This window comes from Lepus europaeus, chromosome 17 (genome assembly GCF_033115175.1).
Source record: "Lepus europaeus isolate LE1 chromosome 17, mLepTim1.pri, whole genome shotgun sequence".
NCBI lineage: Eukaryota > Metazoa > Chordata > Mammalia > Lagomorpha > Leporidae > Lepus > Lepus europaeus.
Genome location: NC_084843.1, coordinates 84,499,121 through 84,517,086, shown reverse-complemented (window position 1 = coordinate 84,517,086; position 17,966 = coordinate 84,499,121). Strand labels below are relative to the sequence as shown.

The 17,966-nt window shown below is 46.2% G+C and overlaps 1 pseudogene; it reads left to right on the top strand.

The window, feature by feature from the left end:
• The first annotated feature begins 290 nt into the window (after window positions 1–290).
• On the top strand, window positions 291–2,697 carry LOC133775857 (palmitoyltransferase ZDHHC5-like; annotated as a pseudogene).
• The last annotated feature ends 15,269 nt before the right edge of the window (window positions 2,698–17,966 follow it).

Sequence of the window (17,966 nt, the reverse complement as noted above, 5' to 3'; positions counted from 1 at the left end):
TCAGAGTTCCACAGAGGGAGGAGAGAGAGAGAGAGAAGTCTTCCATCCATTGGTTTACTCCCCAATTGGCTACAATGGCTGGAGCTGTGCCAATCCAAAGCCAGGAGTCAGGAGCTTCTTCCAGGTCTCCTATGTGGGTGCAGGGGCCAAAGGACTTGGACCATCTTCTACTGCTTTCCCAGGCCATAGCAGAGAGCTGGATCAGAAGTGGAGCAGCCATGACTTGAACCAGTGCCCATATGGGATGTTGGCTCTGCAGGTGGTGGCTTTACCCGCTACACCACAGCACCAGCCCAAGTTGTGTTTCTTAATCTCTTCTGCTTTGTTCTGGGGAAGTGGTTATTCATCATTTGTAATCACCTTTCCCCCTCCCATATACTTTCCTTCATTTGAGAAATTTTGACCTTCAGTTTTGTTTGCGAGGGGGAAGGGTGATAATTCTTAATTTTTCTTTTCATTTTTTTTCTGTACTCTTCTCTGTTGGTTCTCTTATCCCATTTTCTTATCCATTCTGCCGCTGTGTGGGCCTGGGCTATGCGGCAGGGCAGATGTCCCTTCAGAGCTCCAACATGCCCGCAGAGTCTAGAAAGAGATTCAAACCCCGAAACACGTCCTGGCCTCAGCAGCCGCTATCTTAGTTGGAGCTACAACACTCTTCTTTGCTTGTACATGTCCAGGACTAAGCCTGAATGTGTCACCTGCAGTGCCCATCTACAATGCATTTATGTTTCTCTTTGTTCTGGCCAATTTCAGTATGGACACCTTTATGGACCCAGGCATTTTCCCTCAAGCTGAGGAAGATGAGGACAAGGAAGATTTTCGAGCTCCCCTTTACAAAACATTGGAGATCTAGGGCATCCAGGTGTGCATGAAAGGGTGTGCCACCTGCCGCTTCTACTGCCCTCCTCAGTGTTCCCACCGCAGTGTCTGTGATAATTGTGTGGAAGAATTTGATCATCCCTGCCCCTGGGTGAACAACTGTATTGGTCACCAGAACTACTGTTATTTCTTCCTCTTCTTCATTTCCTTGACAGCCCATTCTAAGAATGTATTTGGCTTTGGCCTCCTTTATGTTCTCTACCACATAGAGGAACACTCAGGGGTCTGCACAGCTGTCACCATGGCAGTGATGTGTGTGGCTGGCCTATTCTTCATCCCTGTAGCTAGCCTCACAGGGTTTCATGTGGTGCTGGTGGCCTGGGGACACACAACCAATGAACAGGTTACGGGTAAGTTCCAGGGAGGTGTTAACCTCTTCACCAATGGCTGCTGTAACAATGTTGGCCTTGTAATTTGCAATTCTTCAGCACCCAGATATTTGGGAAGACCAAAAAATTAATTAGACTTCCCTTCCTTCAGCCAGAAGTGTCAGATGACAGATTACTGTGACGATCATGGGTAATGGCATCCAGGGAGAGCTCAGGAGAACTAAATCTAAGGGAAGCTTGGAAATAACAGAGAGCCAGTCTGCAGATGCCAAATCCCAGCCTCCTCCTATGCCAGACCTGAGCAGTTACACGGGACTGCGAACACACCTCAGCCTGGCTAATGGAGATAGCAGCCTTTTGGGCAAGGACAGCTCCCCCACACCAACCATGAACAAGTGTTGGCCAGATTATAGTAGCAGCAGTACTTCAGCTGCCCTGCCTCATTCCTCCAGCACCAAGTTAGTCACGGGGACAGTTTGAAGGAGCCAACCTCAGCAGCAGAGAGCAGCCATCATCCCAGTTACCACTCAGAGCCCAGCTTGGAACCACTTCTGTTCTCCCACCTTTGGCAAAAGCTTTCACTTTGATCCACTTTCCAGTGGCTCTCGTTCCTCCAGCCTCAGGTTGGTCCAGAGAATAGGATTTGTGCTGGACCAGTTGCAGTCCATTCATTCAGAGAGCACCATTTCCACCTCATGTAAGAGCCTGGCCAACCAGACATGCAATGGAAGCCTATCTTATGACAGCCTGCTCTCTTCAGACAGCCCTGATTTCAAATCAGTACAGGCAGGGCCTGAGCCAGACCCGGCTTTAAGCTATACCTCTCCCTTCCTGTCAGCCTGCCTGGCCCAGCAATGGGAAGCCAAAAGGCATCCACGTTTGGTGCCAACAGGTCCAACATGAGAGCCCTCACCAGTTCCTTATGACAATCTGTGGTGCCGCATTGTGGCCTCCCTCCAGGAATGAGAGAAGCTGCTGCACCATTCAACACCTGGCTCAGGCCATGCCCTTCATATGAGTTCCTCCTCAGATGATTTAAAGAGATCACCACTGGGCAAGACTCCATTTGGATGCCCAGCTGTCCCCTATTTTGGGAAGCCAGAAAGGCTAAGGGGTGGGGACTAGGGTCCCTTGAACCAGGTCCAACCACCCTATATCTGAGCCGTTCAATGTCTTACAGCAGCCAAAAAGCCCCACCTGGTGTCTCTGAGATAGAGAAAGTGGCCTTGCAGCCATAACTGATGCCTAAAGATGAAGTGCAGCTCAAGGCCACCCACAGCAAATCCAACAGGCAACCCAAGAGCATAGGCTCAGCCTCCCCTGGCTGGGCCAGCCATCTGTCAGTAGCCCCACAAGGGGAGGAGTCAAGAAAGTGTCATGAGTGGGTGGTACCACCTATGTGCCTTCAGCACCTCCATGCCTACACCAAAGGGCCCCAGGGGCCACCTTCCTTCCCTCAAGGGGCTCCTCTCTCCTGCACAGTTTTTAAAACGCCAATTCCCAGAGGATGAGCATTTTATAAAATGCAACAGGGTTGGAGAGTTGGGGCCTGAGGCTGGGGTAGTAGCTTCCCCCTTTTACCTTTTTAAGACCACCTTTTCCCTAATCCCTGGACCAGACTCAGTGGACATTTGTGCAATTGCTTGCCCTGGAGGGAACCAGATCATTTTCTAAACCACAAATTATTTTTTTATTATTGTTACAGATTCTATTTTTTCCTCTTCAATGTTACCAGCTATGTGTGTAAATATCAAAGAAATTATAATATATCTATCCTGGGATGGGAAAATGAGGGAGGGATATGTAGAAGAAGGAGGATCTTACTGTTCCTGGTCCTCAGAAAAGCAGGAAAAGAGGGGAGACACCAGAATCTTCCTTTCCCCCCATGGTTCCCTCTCTTGTCTGTTACTAAGAGAGTAGTAGAACCCCCTGTTGATGCTAAGTGATCAGGAAAGAAACCTGGGGAGAAGTGAGTCTGAGTTCTTGGTTAGAAGAGAAAAGCACTTTTGGAAAGTTAGTTTTCTAGGCTTATTGGCATTTACTTTCCCCAGGAAAGGGGTCAGAGCTTCATGACATTGGTGGTGGCAGTAGGAGGGGGATCAAGAAAAGCATCTGGCCTAATTCAAATGTTATTAGAAAATCCCCCCTTCTTGGGAGAGAGGGATTAAGGTGGCTTTATTATGTGAGCCCCTCAGAGCTTCCCCTAGCCTGCAGTTAACATGATTTTTCCAAGGATAGGAGAGAAAAATCCAAAATGCAATATTTTTCATCATATGCCAAAAATGAGATAGAGGAAAGGAGTGTCAGGCCTAGGCCCCTCCAGATGTCCCCTGGGGGTTACCCCTCAGCCCACCTTAGTATGGTGCTGGGTGAGGGGATACCTGGGTTCTAATCTCTGAATAGGGGAGACCCCAGCCTCTTCACAGAGTCCCTTTCATTTTTTATTCTGATTAGCCATTTTAAACTGACAAATAAGAGAAATCCTGATCTATTGGCAAACAAAGAGTACTTAAGTTTATATTTAGAAACATATCATTTGCTTTACCCAGTTTGTACTTAACAGCAATACCTAGATGTCTTAAGAAACTAAGATACTATATAACTAAAGCTATAATTTTTTTTTCACTACCCCAGAGTCAGTGATTGACTTGCTATGTCTAAGGCAAATGAACCCATTTGAAGTTACAGAAGCAATTCCTCCAGGCAGTTTTGGGAGTGTTCAGCAGCAACATTTTTTAAAGATTTATTTATTTTTTTAAAAGAGTTACAAAGAGGCAGAGGCAAAGAGAAAGAGAGGTCTTCAATTGGCTGGTTCACCTCTGCCAAATTGTCGCAACTGCTGGAATGGGACCGATCCAAAGCCAGGAGCCAGGAACTTCTTCTGGGTTTCCCACATGGGTGCAGGGGCCCAAGCACTTGAGTCATCTTCTATTGCCTTCCCAGGCCACAGCAGAGCTGAATCAGAAGTGGCGCAGTCCGGACTTACATCAGTACCCATTTGAGATAATGGCACTGCAGGCAGTGCTTTTACCAGCTACGACTCAGTGCTAGCTCCTCAAAACTACAATTTTGAACAATTTTCTTGTGAAAGAAAACTCAAAAGGCTGATACCGATTCATTGTACTTAATACACAGAACATAATTTTAACCTTTCATTCTCTTTCCATATTTTGGCTGACACTCACTGGCTGCTGGTGTTTTGAATTACCTATGAATAATGGTGTTTGCATGGAAATTTCAGGAGCCCACTGAAAGGAAATGACAGAAGGCAGACCTCACTGATAGCTCATGAGAAAATATGTAACCACCGACTGCAAACAACTGAACTCCATTACCAAGAACCCTCTACCCAGACCATCTGTGGAGTTAGAGAAAGGGAGAGACTGAGAGAAAGGTCTTCCATCTGGTTCACTCCTCAAATGGCCACAACAGCCATAGCTGGGCCAATTCCAAGTCAGGAGTTCCTTCTGGGTATCCCACACGCGTGCAGAGGCCCAAGCCCTTGGCAAATCTCTACTGCTTTTCCAGGTCACAACATAGAGCTGGATCAGAAGAGGAGCAGCCAGGAATAGAAATCATGCCCACATGGGATGCAGACACTTGAGGTGGTAGCTTAGGCCACTACATCACAGCCCCAGCCCCACTCAGAGGTTTTTTAAGTGGCCATTTCTTATCAGTCTCAAGGAGGCCAAGCAGCATTATAGTAAAACATTTTTCTTTTGTAGTTTCCAAATATAATTTATTAATTTTGCAAAATAAGTGCTAAGGGGAAATAAATATAGAGCTCTGATCACAATTGCTGCTTAGGCCAGACCTGTAAAAGAACCAAGTTAGAAAGCAATTTCTCAGGGCAGAGATCTCTAGCTACAAAAAAGAGAGCTCTCTTTTTATTTTATATCATTTTATTTTATATTTTTTATTTATTTGAAAGTCAGAGTTACACACAGAGAAGAAGAGGCAGAGGGAGAGAGAGCAGTCTTCCATCCACTGGTTCACTCCCCAATTGGCTATAACAGCCAGAGCTGTGCCAATCTGAAGCCAGGAAACAGGAGCTTCTTCTGGGTCTTCCACACAGGTTCAGGGGCCCAAGGACTTGGGTCATCTTTTACTGCTTTCCCAGGCCAGAGCAGAGAGCTGGATCAGAAGTGGAACAGCCAGGACTTGAACCAATGCCCTTATGGGTGCCAGCACTGCAGGCAGCAGTTTTACCTGTTGCACCACAGCACGGGCCCCAGGGAGAGCTCTCTTAAATGCAATGTTCCAGGGTCAGCATTGTAGCATGTTGGTAAAGTCGCTACCTATGGTGTCAGCTACTTCACTTCCAATCCAGCTCCATGCTAATGTGCTTAGAAAAGCACCAGGAAATGATCTATGAATTTGGATTCCTGAACTCATGTGAGAGACCTGGAAGAAGAATCTCCTGGTACCCAGTTTTGGACCAACACAGTTCTGGCCATTGTGGCCAACAGGGGAGTGAACCATGGATGGAAATTCTGTCTCCCTCTCTCTGTACCTCTGTCATTCAAACCAATAAATAAATCTTCAGTGTCCAGTAACAGCTGAACAAAATATTAAGAGAGATATCCTAGTAGCACCATGTACAAGTTCGATACCTACCAAATACATTTTCTAGATTTCAGTTTGAATTTAAATCTGGTTTCTACCACTCTGAAACACCTTCAGCCAATGACACCAGGTCAACAATTAGTTGCTCAGGTTATTTCTGATTCAAAGAAATATTCAGGAAGCAGCAAGACAGCTCATAGGGGTGATTTGTACCAGGGGTTGGTTTGCCTACTCTGAACTGTACTCCCTTCATGATTGCTATAGCTGTCTTTCAAAATAAAATAAAATAAATCTTTAAGATAAATTGAAAAATCCAGAATCATGGAGCAAATGAGCTTTAAGCACCAGAAAAGTGGTGCTTCTAATATAAAAGTATTACACATTAGGAGCCAGGGCTGTGGTGCAGTGGGTTAATTCCCTGGCTTGAAGTGCCAGCATCTCATATGGGTGTTGGTTCTAGTCCTAGCTGCTCCACTTCTGATCCAGCTCTCTGCTATGGCCTGGGAAAGCAGTAGAAGATGTCCTTGGGCCCCTGCACCCACGTGGGAGACCTGGAAGAAATTCCTGGCTCCTGGCTTCAGATGGGCACAGCCCCAGCTGTTGCAGCCATCTGGGGAGTGAACCATTGGATGGAAGATCTCTCTCTCTCTCTCTGTGTCTCCTCTCTCTGTGTAACTCTGACTTTCAAATAAATAAATCATTTTTTTAAAAAAGTATTAGACATTAAAGCATGAAATATGGATATGCAATGTAAGATAATTATAAAAGAGATGTATACACTTGCTGACCATTCTAATAAGAGACATAATAAACTCTAAAATAAAGTTACTACAGATTAATGACATTTTAGAGTAATAAAAGGGTCAATCAACCTGGATAAGATTTTAATTCTAGATATGCATGTATCTAACAAAGAAGCCCAACATTAAATGAAAGAAAATAACAAAATCAAAGAAAAAAGGCTGGTCAAGACTAGTGTTAGGAAGGAGCACTCTGGCACAGAGAGTAAAGTCACCACTTGTGGCATTGTTTTAGTCCTGTCAGTTCTAATGATGCAGCTCCTGGCTAACTCACCTAGGAAAGCAAATGAGGATGGCTGGAGAACTTGGGCCTCCACATCCATAGGGGAGACCTGGTAGAGTCTCTTGGCTCCTGGTTTTGGATATGCCCAGCTCTTGTCTTTGTAGCCATTTTTAAAAAGATTTATTTATTTATTTGAAAGACAGAGTTATGGAGAGTCAGACAGAGAGAGAGAGGGAAAGAGAGAGAAGTCATCCATGTGCTGGTTCACTCCCCAGATGGCCACAATGGCTGGAGTTGGATGCAGGGGCCCAAGGACTTAGGCCAGCTTCTACTGCTTTCCCAGGCCATAGCAGAGAGCTGAATCAGAAGTGAAGCAGCCATAATTCAAACCAGGACTCTTATGGGATGCTGGCACTGCAGGCAGTGGCTTTACACACTATACCACAACACTGGCCAGCTTTGCAGCCATTTTGAAAGAATAAGCAGAGGAACATCTCTACCTCTCTCACTCTAATTCAACATTACATATAATAATTTTTTAAAAATTAACATTAGGAGACAAATATGTCACTTTTTATAATGGACAGAACAGGTTTGCAAAATATTGGAAAGGATAAAGCAACTTGACCATGTACTTTTTTTTTAAGATTTGTTTTTTATTTGAAAGTCAGAGTTACACAGAGAGAGTAGAGAAAATCTTCCATCTACTGGTTCACTCCCCAGTTGGCTGTAATGACTGGAGCTGTGCCGATCAGGAGCCAGGAGCTTCTTCCAGGTCTCCCATATGGGAGCAAGGGCCCAAAGACTTGGGCCATCTTCTACTCTTTCCCTGGCCAGAGCAGAGAGCTGGATTGGAAGTGGAGCAGCTGGATCTTGAACTGGTGCTCATATGGGATGCCGGTGCTTCAGGCCAGGGCATTAACCCACTGTGCCACAGTGCCGGCCCCTTGACCATGTACTTGAACAAAAGAATACACATTCTGTTCAAGTGCTGCCACAACACTGTCTACAGAAGACATTTTGCTAGATCACAAAAGAGCCTAAATAAAATTAGAAGAATAAAAAGAAAAAAAGAACATTCTATGACCACAATAGATTCATCTTGAATATTAATAACAGAAGGACATTTGAGAAGTGCACAAATATGTGGAAAATAAGAACAAACTCCTCCTGGCTTCAGATTAGCACAGCTCTGGAAAAAAAAAAAAAAAACACACACTCCTAGGAACTACAGAAACAAATCACAAGGGACATGAGCAAATGTTGTGAAATGATTGGAAATGAAACGGCACATAAAAAAGGAATGGGATAGAGTTGAAGCTGGGGTTAGAGGAAGATGTCTCTCCATTCCTGTAGCTTTATAAAATGGGAAATTGTGACCACTTCAACTTTGCTATTCATCATTGTGTATGGTCTTTAAAGTTTGTAAACAATTTGCCAGTATCTGCCAAAACCTTTATTGGTTCCACCAGAGGGCTAGCAGGGGGCAGCAAGCCACCGTTAAACAATGAGCTTTGCACCAAAACTCACCCTGGGGGACCCATGTGGTGGACAGGCTTACTACTACCAGTGATGTAGGTACTGCTCCTCCAGGAAAAACAAGAGCATTTTTCCCTCAAGACTGAGCTAAAATACGATTGCAGCTTCTGGAAGACTTGGGCAGTTTCCACATGTAGGTAAAGATGCTGAACATGACCTTGATGGCTTAGGAGAAAATATATTTCTTGTCCATGATGTTTCTCACTTTTAAAAAACATTTCATAGGGCCAGCACTGTGGCATAGTGGGTAAAGCCACCACCTACAGTGCCGGCATCCAATATGGGCATCGGTTCATGTTCTGGCTGCTCCAGTTTCAATCCAGCTCTCTGCTATGGCCTGGGAAGGCAGTAGAACATGGCTCAAGTCCTTAGGTCCCTGCAACTGTATGGGAGACCCAGAATAGGTTCTGGCTTCTGGCTTCAGAGTGGTGTGGCTCCAGCTGTTGCATTCATCTGGGAAGTGAAGCAGTGGATGGAAGACCTCTCTCAACCTCTTTCTGCCTCTTCCTCTATAACTCTCTCTTTCAGATGAATAAACAAATCTTAAAAAAAAATTCCATTTGAAAGGCAGAAATACAGATTAAGAGACAGACCCTTCTCCACCAGTGACCTCTATAATTGGAAGACACAAAATGCCCGTTTTTCTGACAATCCCAAAGATTTGATTTCTCTTTTAGATAGCGTTATGTTTACTCACCAGCCCACCTGGGATGACTGCCAACAACTTCTCCGAATCCTGTTTACCACAGAGGAGCGAGAACGAATCCAGTTAGAAGCCAGGAAATAGGTTCCTGGTGACGATGGTCAACCCACTGCCAACCCAGATTTAATCAATGATGCTTTTCCTTTGACCAGACCCCCACAAGATGGCTGGGACTACAACATGGCAGAAGGTAGGGGACGGCTACAGGTTTATCGCCAGACTCTAATGGTGGGTCTCTGGGAAGCGGCACGTGAGCCCACTAATTTGGCTAAGGTATATGCAGTTAATCAAGGAAAGACAGAGTCCCCTTCAGGGTATTTAGAAAGATTAATGGAAGCCTTTAGACAGTTCACGCCTATGGACCCAGAGGCCCCCGAGAACCAAGCAGCAGTAGTTATGTCGTTTGTAAATCAGGCTGCTCCTGACATTAAAAAGAAGTTACAGAAACTAGAAGACCTGGAGGGAAAGAACATTCAGGATTTACTTAGGATTGCTCAGAGGGTTTTTAATAATAGGGATGCCCCCGAAGAAAAGCAGTTGAGGGCAACAGAAAAGATGACGAGAATACTGGTGGCTGCAGTTCAAGGGAAGCAACCCACACGCCCAAAAACACCCTATACAAAATTAGATAAAGACCAGTGTGCCTATTGCAAGGAGATCGGCCATTGGGCTAGAGACTGTCCGAAAAAGAAAAGGGCCAAGCCAGGCCAATGGCAGGAAACACCTTCCATGCAACCCCCTGCTGTACTAGTGACCCAAGATTCTGAAGATTAGGGGGATGGGGTTCGGGTCCCCTTCCAGAACCCAGGGTAACTCTACAAGTGGAGGGGAATCCTGTCCAGTTTTTAGTAGACACAGGAGCCCAGCACTCAGTTCTCACTAGCCCTAGAGGGAAGCTATCAGCCACCTCTTCTTGGGTGCAAGGAGCCACAGGAATCAAAAAGTACCCGTGGACAACTAAAAGAACTGTGGACTTGGGCACCAACAGAGTGTCCCATTCTTTCTTGGTCATCCCTGAGAGTCCATACCCCCTTCTGGGGAGAGACTTACTAACTAAAATAGGAGCCCAAATTTGCTTCCTACCTGATGGGCCAAAGGTGACGGATTCACACGGTGGACCAGTTTCAATATTAACTTCGTCCCTGGAAGATGAATACCGCATTCACCAACAACCTGAGGAGCCTGGACAAGAAATTGACAGGTGGGTCCAACGCTTCCCAGAGGCATGGGCGGAGACTGGGGGAATGGGACTGGCTGCCCACCGACCAGCCATATTCATAGAGACAAAACCTGGGGTGGATCCGGTCCGGATTCGACAATACCCTATGCCCCTAGAAGCAAGAGTGGGAATTACACCCCACATTCAGCGCCTTCTAGACCAGGGAGTTCTGCGACCATGCCAATCGGCCTGGAACACGCCTCTATTGCCAGTGCGTAAGCCCACCACGGGGGACTATCGGCCTGTACAGGACTTGAAGGAGGTTAACAAAAGAACTATTGATATCCATCCAACAGTGCCAAACCCCTACACCCTCCTTAGTGCTCTCAGTCCTGAAAAACAATGGTATACTGTTTTAGATCTAAAAGATGCTTTCTTTAGCTTACCCCTAGCACCTAAGAGCCAAGAGTTTTTCGCCTTCGAATGGATGGACCCAGAGAGAGGCATCAATGGACAACTAACTTGGACACGGCTGCCACAAGGGTTTAAAAACTCTCCCACCCTATTCGATGAGGCTCTTCATGAAGACCTGAGTGAGTACCGACAGACACACCTAAACCTAACCCTCTTACAATATGTAGGTGATCTACTGATAGCAGCACAGACCCTCGAGGAATGCACCCGAGGAACGGAGGACCTCTTGCACACTTTGGGGAGCCTGGGCTACAGAGCATCTACTAAGAGGGCCCAACTCTGCAAGACTGAGGTAACATACCTGGGGTACCTATTGAAAGGGGGGCAACGATGGCTGACCCCTGCACGCAAAGAGACTGTGCTCCGAATCCCACAACCGCAATCACAACGACAGGTTCGGGAGTTTTTGGGGTCAGCCGGGTTCTGCCGATTGTGGATCCCTGGGTTTGCTGAGTTGGCCAAACCCCTCTACCTGATGACAAAAGATCAACAGCCCTTCCAATGGACAGAGGAGGCTGAGCAAGCCTTTCAGCAGATAAAAACAGCGCTGCTCTCGGCCCCGGCACTGGGACTCCCTGATGCCTCCAAGCCTTTTCAACTATTTGTGGATGAGAGCAAGGGAGTAGCTAAGGGAGTCCTGACTCAGCCCATAGGCCCTTGGAAATGGCCTGTAGCGTACTTATCAAAGAAACTTGACTCTGTAGCCGCCGGATGGCCCCCTTGTCTCAGAATGATAGCAGCTACTGCCCTGAGATGGTAAAAGATGCAGACAAGCTAACCATGGGGCAAGAACCACACCCCATGCTGTTGAAGGCCTCCTAAAGCAGCCTCCCGACCGATGGCTCAGCAATGCACGGCTAACTCACTACCAAGGGCTGTTGCTAAACCCTCTCAGAATTTTCTTTCAGCCACCAACCACCCTAAACCCTGCCTCTTTACTCCCTGACCCAGATCTGGAAGCTCCACTCCATGATTGTGTCGAGGTGTTAGCCCAGGTGCATGGAGTAAGGGAAGATCTACGGGATCAACCCCTGCCCAACACTGAGGTAACCTGGTTTACTGACAGGAGCAGCTTTGTGCATCAAGGACAGAGGTATGCAGGGGCAGCGGTGGTTTCAGAGATGGAGATAATATGGGCCGAGCCCCTGCCGGCAGACACCTCGGCACAGAAAGCGGAACTGATAGCCCTAACCCAAGCTTTAAAACTGGGAAAGGGAAAAAGACTTACGGTCTGCACTGATAGCCAGTATGCCTTTGCCACTGCCCATATACATGGGGCTATATATCGTGAAAGAGGTCTCCTGACAGTAGAGGGAAAAACCATAAAAAACAAAGAAAAAAATCTTAGCTCTCCTAGCTGCTTTATGAGAGCCAGAAAAATTGGCAATTGTGCATTGCCTGGGCCACCAGAAACCTATAGACCCCGTGTCAAGGGGCAATTATTTCGCTGATCAGACTGCTAAGAAAATAGCTATGTCCCCAATTCAGGCTGTAGTCATACAACAACAATTTCCTGATCCAGGACCCAGGAACTTGCCTCCAACACCCGAGTACACCGAGGAAGATCTGCAATGGGTAAAAACACTCCCTGAGGCACAGCTCCTTGACGGGTGGTGGAGAGACTCTGAATGTCGCATCATACTCCCCGAAAAACTAGGAGAAAGAGTATTACAAAAAATCCACCGCAGCACTCACCAAGGCACCAGGAGGATACAGGACTTAATGAGACAAATGAAACTATGAATAAAAGAGGCCCCCAGCAAAATTGACCAATTGTTGTCAAATGTAAAGTCTGTCAACTCACTAATGCAGGAAGAAATGTTCAGAATTCTGGAACAAGACAGCGAGGAGATAAACCAGGAGCCTATTGGGAAGTAGATTTTACTGAGGTAAAGCCAGAAAAGTACGGGTATAAATACTTATTAGTTTTTGTAGATATCTTTTCAGGATGGGTAGAAGCCTTTCCCACTAAGAATGAAACAGCCCAGGTGGTGGCCAAAAAAATACTGGAGGACATTTTACCCAGGTATGGATTTCCAGTAATGATAGGCTCGGACAATGGACCGGCATTTGTCTCTAAGGTAAGTCAGGGGTTGGCTTCCATACTTGGGGCGGATTGGAAATTACATTGTGCATACAGGCCCCAAAGTTCAGGACAGGTAGAAAGAATGAACAGAACATTAAAGGAGACTTTAACCAGCTTGACCATGGAGACTGGCGTAAACTGGGTAGCCATCCTCCCCTACGCTCTGTATAGGGTTCGCAATTCCCCATACAAACTAGGGCTTACTCCCTATGAAATTTTGTTTGGCAGGCCACCTCCCATTATACCTAATCTTAAAGAAAATCTGATTAAAAATGACGACAATTTTGAACTCCTGTCTTTACTCCAAATCCTGCAGGGGGCCCACGAACAGATGTGGCAAAAACTGAAAGACCTGTATGAGACAGGGCCTCCTCGGGTGCCCCACAGCTACCGGCCGGGTGACTGGGTGTTCGTGAAGCGCCACCGACGGGAAAACTTGGAACCCAGGTGGAAGGGACCCTTCCAAGTCATCTTGACAACCCCCACTGCCCTCAAGGTAGATGGAGTGTCCTCCTGGGGTCATCACACTCACGCTAAATCAGCGGACCCATTCCAGGACCTCATAGAACCTCTTACATCCAAGTCGACTTGGAGGGTCGACAAAACCCGAGATAAAAGTCACCCCCTGAAGCTTAGATTGTGTCGTATCCCGCAGGCCACTGATCACCCGAGAAATGAGGCCTGACCTCATAATCCTACTGATTCTGTCTGTGGGGGGAAGAGTGACTTTGGACATCATTCCTCACCAACCTCCACCAGGCTACTGGACCTTGAGTGTGACGGGAAGAGTAATTGACCGCTATAATGGCACAGGACAGCCCACGTTCACCGTAGATCTCTGCACCCTGTGGCAGGAAGTGGACATGAGGCTGATCTCCAGGCCCGGAGTTAAGACATTTACCTCACTAGCTGATTGGCATTGGAATCCCGGGGTAAGGTTGGTGGGGTGTGGGCAAACTGGTATAGAGGCCAACTTACAACAAACTAAATGGTATGTCTGTCCTGCAGAAGGCTCCCCAGGCTGTGGGGGGGCAGGCGATTATTACTATCATCACTGGGGATGTGAGACAATAGCCCCATGGTTGACTCCTAGGGACAAAAATCTGGAGATGGCCAGAGTGGGTGGGTCAAGTCCTCAGGTGGGAAAAAGAAACCCAATCCAAATTAAGGTAAAAACATGGCAAGGAATACAGAATTCTCAACGGGTAAAGGGGAAATCATGGGGACTGAGACTATATGTCTCCGGGTCTGACCCGGGCATTCAGTTTACAATCCAGTGGTGGTCTCAACCGAGCCTCACAATTGGGGTGGGGCCGAATAAGTTCCTTATTCCCGAGCCTGAGCCCTCACCGACCCAAAGACCCAGACCCAACCCAAGTCCTCCTCCCTGGGTAAAAAAGGGCAAGGACCGACGCATTATGACCAGCTGAGGCAAAGGTTCAAAATCAAAAGAGGCACGCAAAGACAGGGCCCGACCTGCCTCAGCCAGTAACAGAAAAAAGTCAAAACCCCAACAATCTGGTCCACTGTGGCGACTCTTAAATAGTGCTTATGTGGCCCTAAATGCTTCTTTCCCTAACTTAACTAATTCCTGCTGGCTATGTTATCAGGCCTCACCACCCTATTATGAGGCATCAGCCGTGACAAGTCTCTCACTCTCTGGGACAACCCAAGAGGGCTGCTGCTGGCAGAGACAGATGGAATCTGGGACCACCTTACAGGTCGTGCGGGGTCGTGGAACATGCATATCCCGCACGGTTTCTGCTGGATCCATGTGTAATCATACTGTCCTCAGTAACGCCTCCCTGTTCTACCCAGCGCCGGGAAATACGTGGTGGGCCTGTAATGCTTCGGGAGTGACCCCGTGTGTGTCAGGGACAGTGTTGCAAAGCAATAATGAATGGTGCCTTCTAGTTAGATTGTACCCTCGAATAATATATCATCCCTATAAGGAACTCCTGTCCAGCCTGAGGCCCACCACGTCACTCAGCAGAGAGAGCCGGGAAGTGGTGACCGCTATAATCACAGTAGCTGGACTGTTAGGGCTGGCAGGGACAGGGTTGGGAGCCACTGCCATAGCCAGGCAAGGAAGCCAGTATTCAGCTCTCCGAATGGTGATAGATGAAGACTTAGCAAGAATTGACCGATCTGTCGCTGGCTTAACCAAGTCTCTCAGATCCCTGTCAGAAGTTGTCCTCCAAAATAGGCGAGGACTGGACTTGCTGTTTCTACAGCAGGGAGGACTGTGTGTCGCCTTGGGGGAGGAGTGTTGTTTCTATGCCGACCACACAGGAGTAGTAGAGGACTCCATGGCTAAAGTACGTGAGGGGCTAGAAAAAAGAAAACGAGAAAGGGAACAACAAGAGGGATAGTTTGAATCATGGTTTAATTATTCTCCTTGGCTAACAACTTTATTATCAGCTATAACTGGCCCTTTACTTCTGTTAATAATAATCTTAACCATAGGCCCCTGTGTTATCAACAAACTAGTAACATTTGTTAAAGACAGGATAAACATGGTCCAGCTTATGGTGCTGTGGACACAGTACCAACCCTTAGATAAACAGAAATTATAAAGCTTAAGGCCTATAAAAGAGCCAAGATTGGCTCCAAATAAGTCTCATGTGAAAGGGGGGAATGAGAAGGCACCTGCACAACCAGCTTTTACTATGCCTTTATTATCCATTGTACTAGTGCTCTCATTATTTTAATGTAACCTAAAGTGTAACCACGTTAGCTTGTTAGGCAACCATTAGTAAAAAGAAGCAATGCTAGATGTCTTTGACTTTATAATATGTATTATGTTAGATGTTGAGCTAAGTAATCCAGTAACTATATTAAGTTGATTATTGTACGACCCGAACCGCTGCCCATTCCTGGCACTCACTATCGTACACTCCCCTTCCCTCCATCTGGCCAGCTGTGACCCTACACTGACCCAGGTCCAGGAATGTAAAGTAATTATCTATACCTATAGGGTTCAAAGCTTTAGATAACAACCAGCCACTACCCCAGAGTCAGCAGCTGCGATGTTGGGACTTATCAGAAGTGTCAACTTGATCTACAGCATCCCCTTAACACTTGCTTGTACATGATAATAAAAACTCTGTAACAATTAGGCTCAGGGCTTCTCGGGGGGCTTTCTCTCCTGGAGGCACTGAGAGGCCCAAGTTCGAACTCGTAATAAAAACGACCCTGCTTATTAGCTTCAACTTCGGTCTCTGGTGTTGTGACTTTCGGGGGACCACGGACTTGGGGCATAACAAAATGTCTTCAAAAGCAGAGGTGCTAAAATTCACATTATGCTCAGTTTATATATATTATTTGTACCCAAACCACAATCTATTAGCTTCTTACTTTCTTGAATTTATTAAAAGCAAACTTTCAAATAATATATTTAAAAAACTACTGAGTGTATCTTATTTTTCATTTGTGAGAATTTCCTTGTTTAATTTATAATATTTGTCAAAGAAAAATCAGTTTTCCCTCTTCTAAGTAGAGAAAGAGCTCATGAGGGAAAATATCTCAAAAGAGTTTGCTGGGATGAAATTTGGCACAACAATTAAGCTGTCACTTGGGGCACCCACATTTAGCTACAAGAGTGCCTAGGACAGAGTCCTGGCTCTTCTCCTAATTCCATCATCTTGCTAATGTTCACCCTTGCAGGCTAAACTACTCAGATTCATGCCAGCCATGAGAGAGACCTGGAATGAGTTCTTGGCTCCTGGCTTTGGCCTCGCTCAGCCCCAGCTATTCTGGGCATTTTGGGAGTGAACCATCAGATGGATGATCTCTGCTGTTTTCTTGGTCTCTCTGGCATTCAAATAGAAAGATAATTTAACAAACTTTGGGAATGGGATTTAGCATAGTGATTGGAGCGCTGCTTGAGATGCCTACATTCTATGTCAGCATGCCTGGGTTCAAGTCCTATCTCTGCTCCTATTGCAAAACAATCCCCCAAAATGCATTGGCAATGTTGTTATAGAACCCCCTAACCAAGACCTACCCCATGGCATAGTGGGTAAAAATCACTGCCTGCAGTGCTGGCATACCATATGGGAACTGGTTTGAGTTCCAGACACTCCACTTCTGCTCCAGCTCTCTGTTATGGCCTGGGAAAGCAGTGGAAAATGGCCCAGGTCCTTGGGCACCTGCACCCACATGGGAGACCCAGAAGAAGCTCCTGGTTTCAGATTGATGCAGCTTCAGCCATTGCAGCCAATTAGAGAGTGAACCAGCAGATAGAAGACCTCTCTCTCTCTCTCTGCCTCTCCTTCTCTCTCTGTGTAAATCTGAGTCTCAAGTAAGTAAATAAATCTTTAAAACAGAAACAAAAAAACCCAAAACAAAACAAAAAGAACCAGCTAACCTATATGTGCTTGCAAAACACACAGTAAGCCTATCACTGACATTGAGTGGTGGTAGCTTGAGGTATTTATGGCAAAGTCCAAGGTAAGATGAGAACATTTTGCTTAACTTCAGGGCTCCCCAAGAAGTTAGAGGTAAATGTTTTTATAGATTAAAATTGAGGCTGACAGGTGCATGTTGAGCTTTGTCCAAGTTCCTGATTGTTCAGTGGTGCTTGTGATCTTCCTTTTATTGGTTGGGGATGACATGTTCTTTAGGGAATTTTTATGATGTCCAGGTGGGCTTTAGTTGGCCTGGGGTTTACGTGTAAATGGTAGTTATTTACTTCCCAGATTTGGATTTTTCTTACCTGGATCTAAAACTCCCCTAAATAAACCTTTTCAGAGAATTTTGGCTAACAGGGTTTTATCTATTGCAGAAACAAATGACTTCTTTTGTCCAGCGATTACTAGCTTGTCAGGCCAGCTGTATCACTCCCTTTTTTGAAAAAAGATTTATTTATTTACTTCGGAGGCAGAGTTTACAGACAGGGAGGGAGAGGAAGAGAGAGAGAGAGAGAGAGAGGTCTTCCACCTGTTGGTTCACTCCCCAAATGGCCACAATGGACAGAGCTGAGCTGAGCTGAAGCCTGGTGCCAGGAGAGTCTTTCCACATGGGTGTAGAGGCCTAAAGACATGGACCATCATCTGTTGCCTTTCAAAGCCATTAGCAGGGAGCTGGATCAAAAGTGGAGGAGCTGGGACTAGAACCATCACCCATATGAGATTCTGGCACTGCAGGTAGAGGCTTAGCCTACCATGCCACAGCATTGGCCCTAAATTTTTTTGATACCATAAAGGC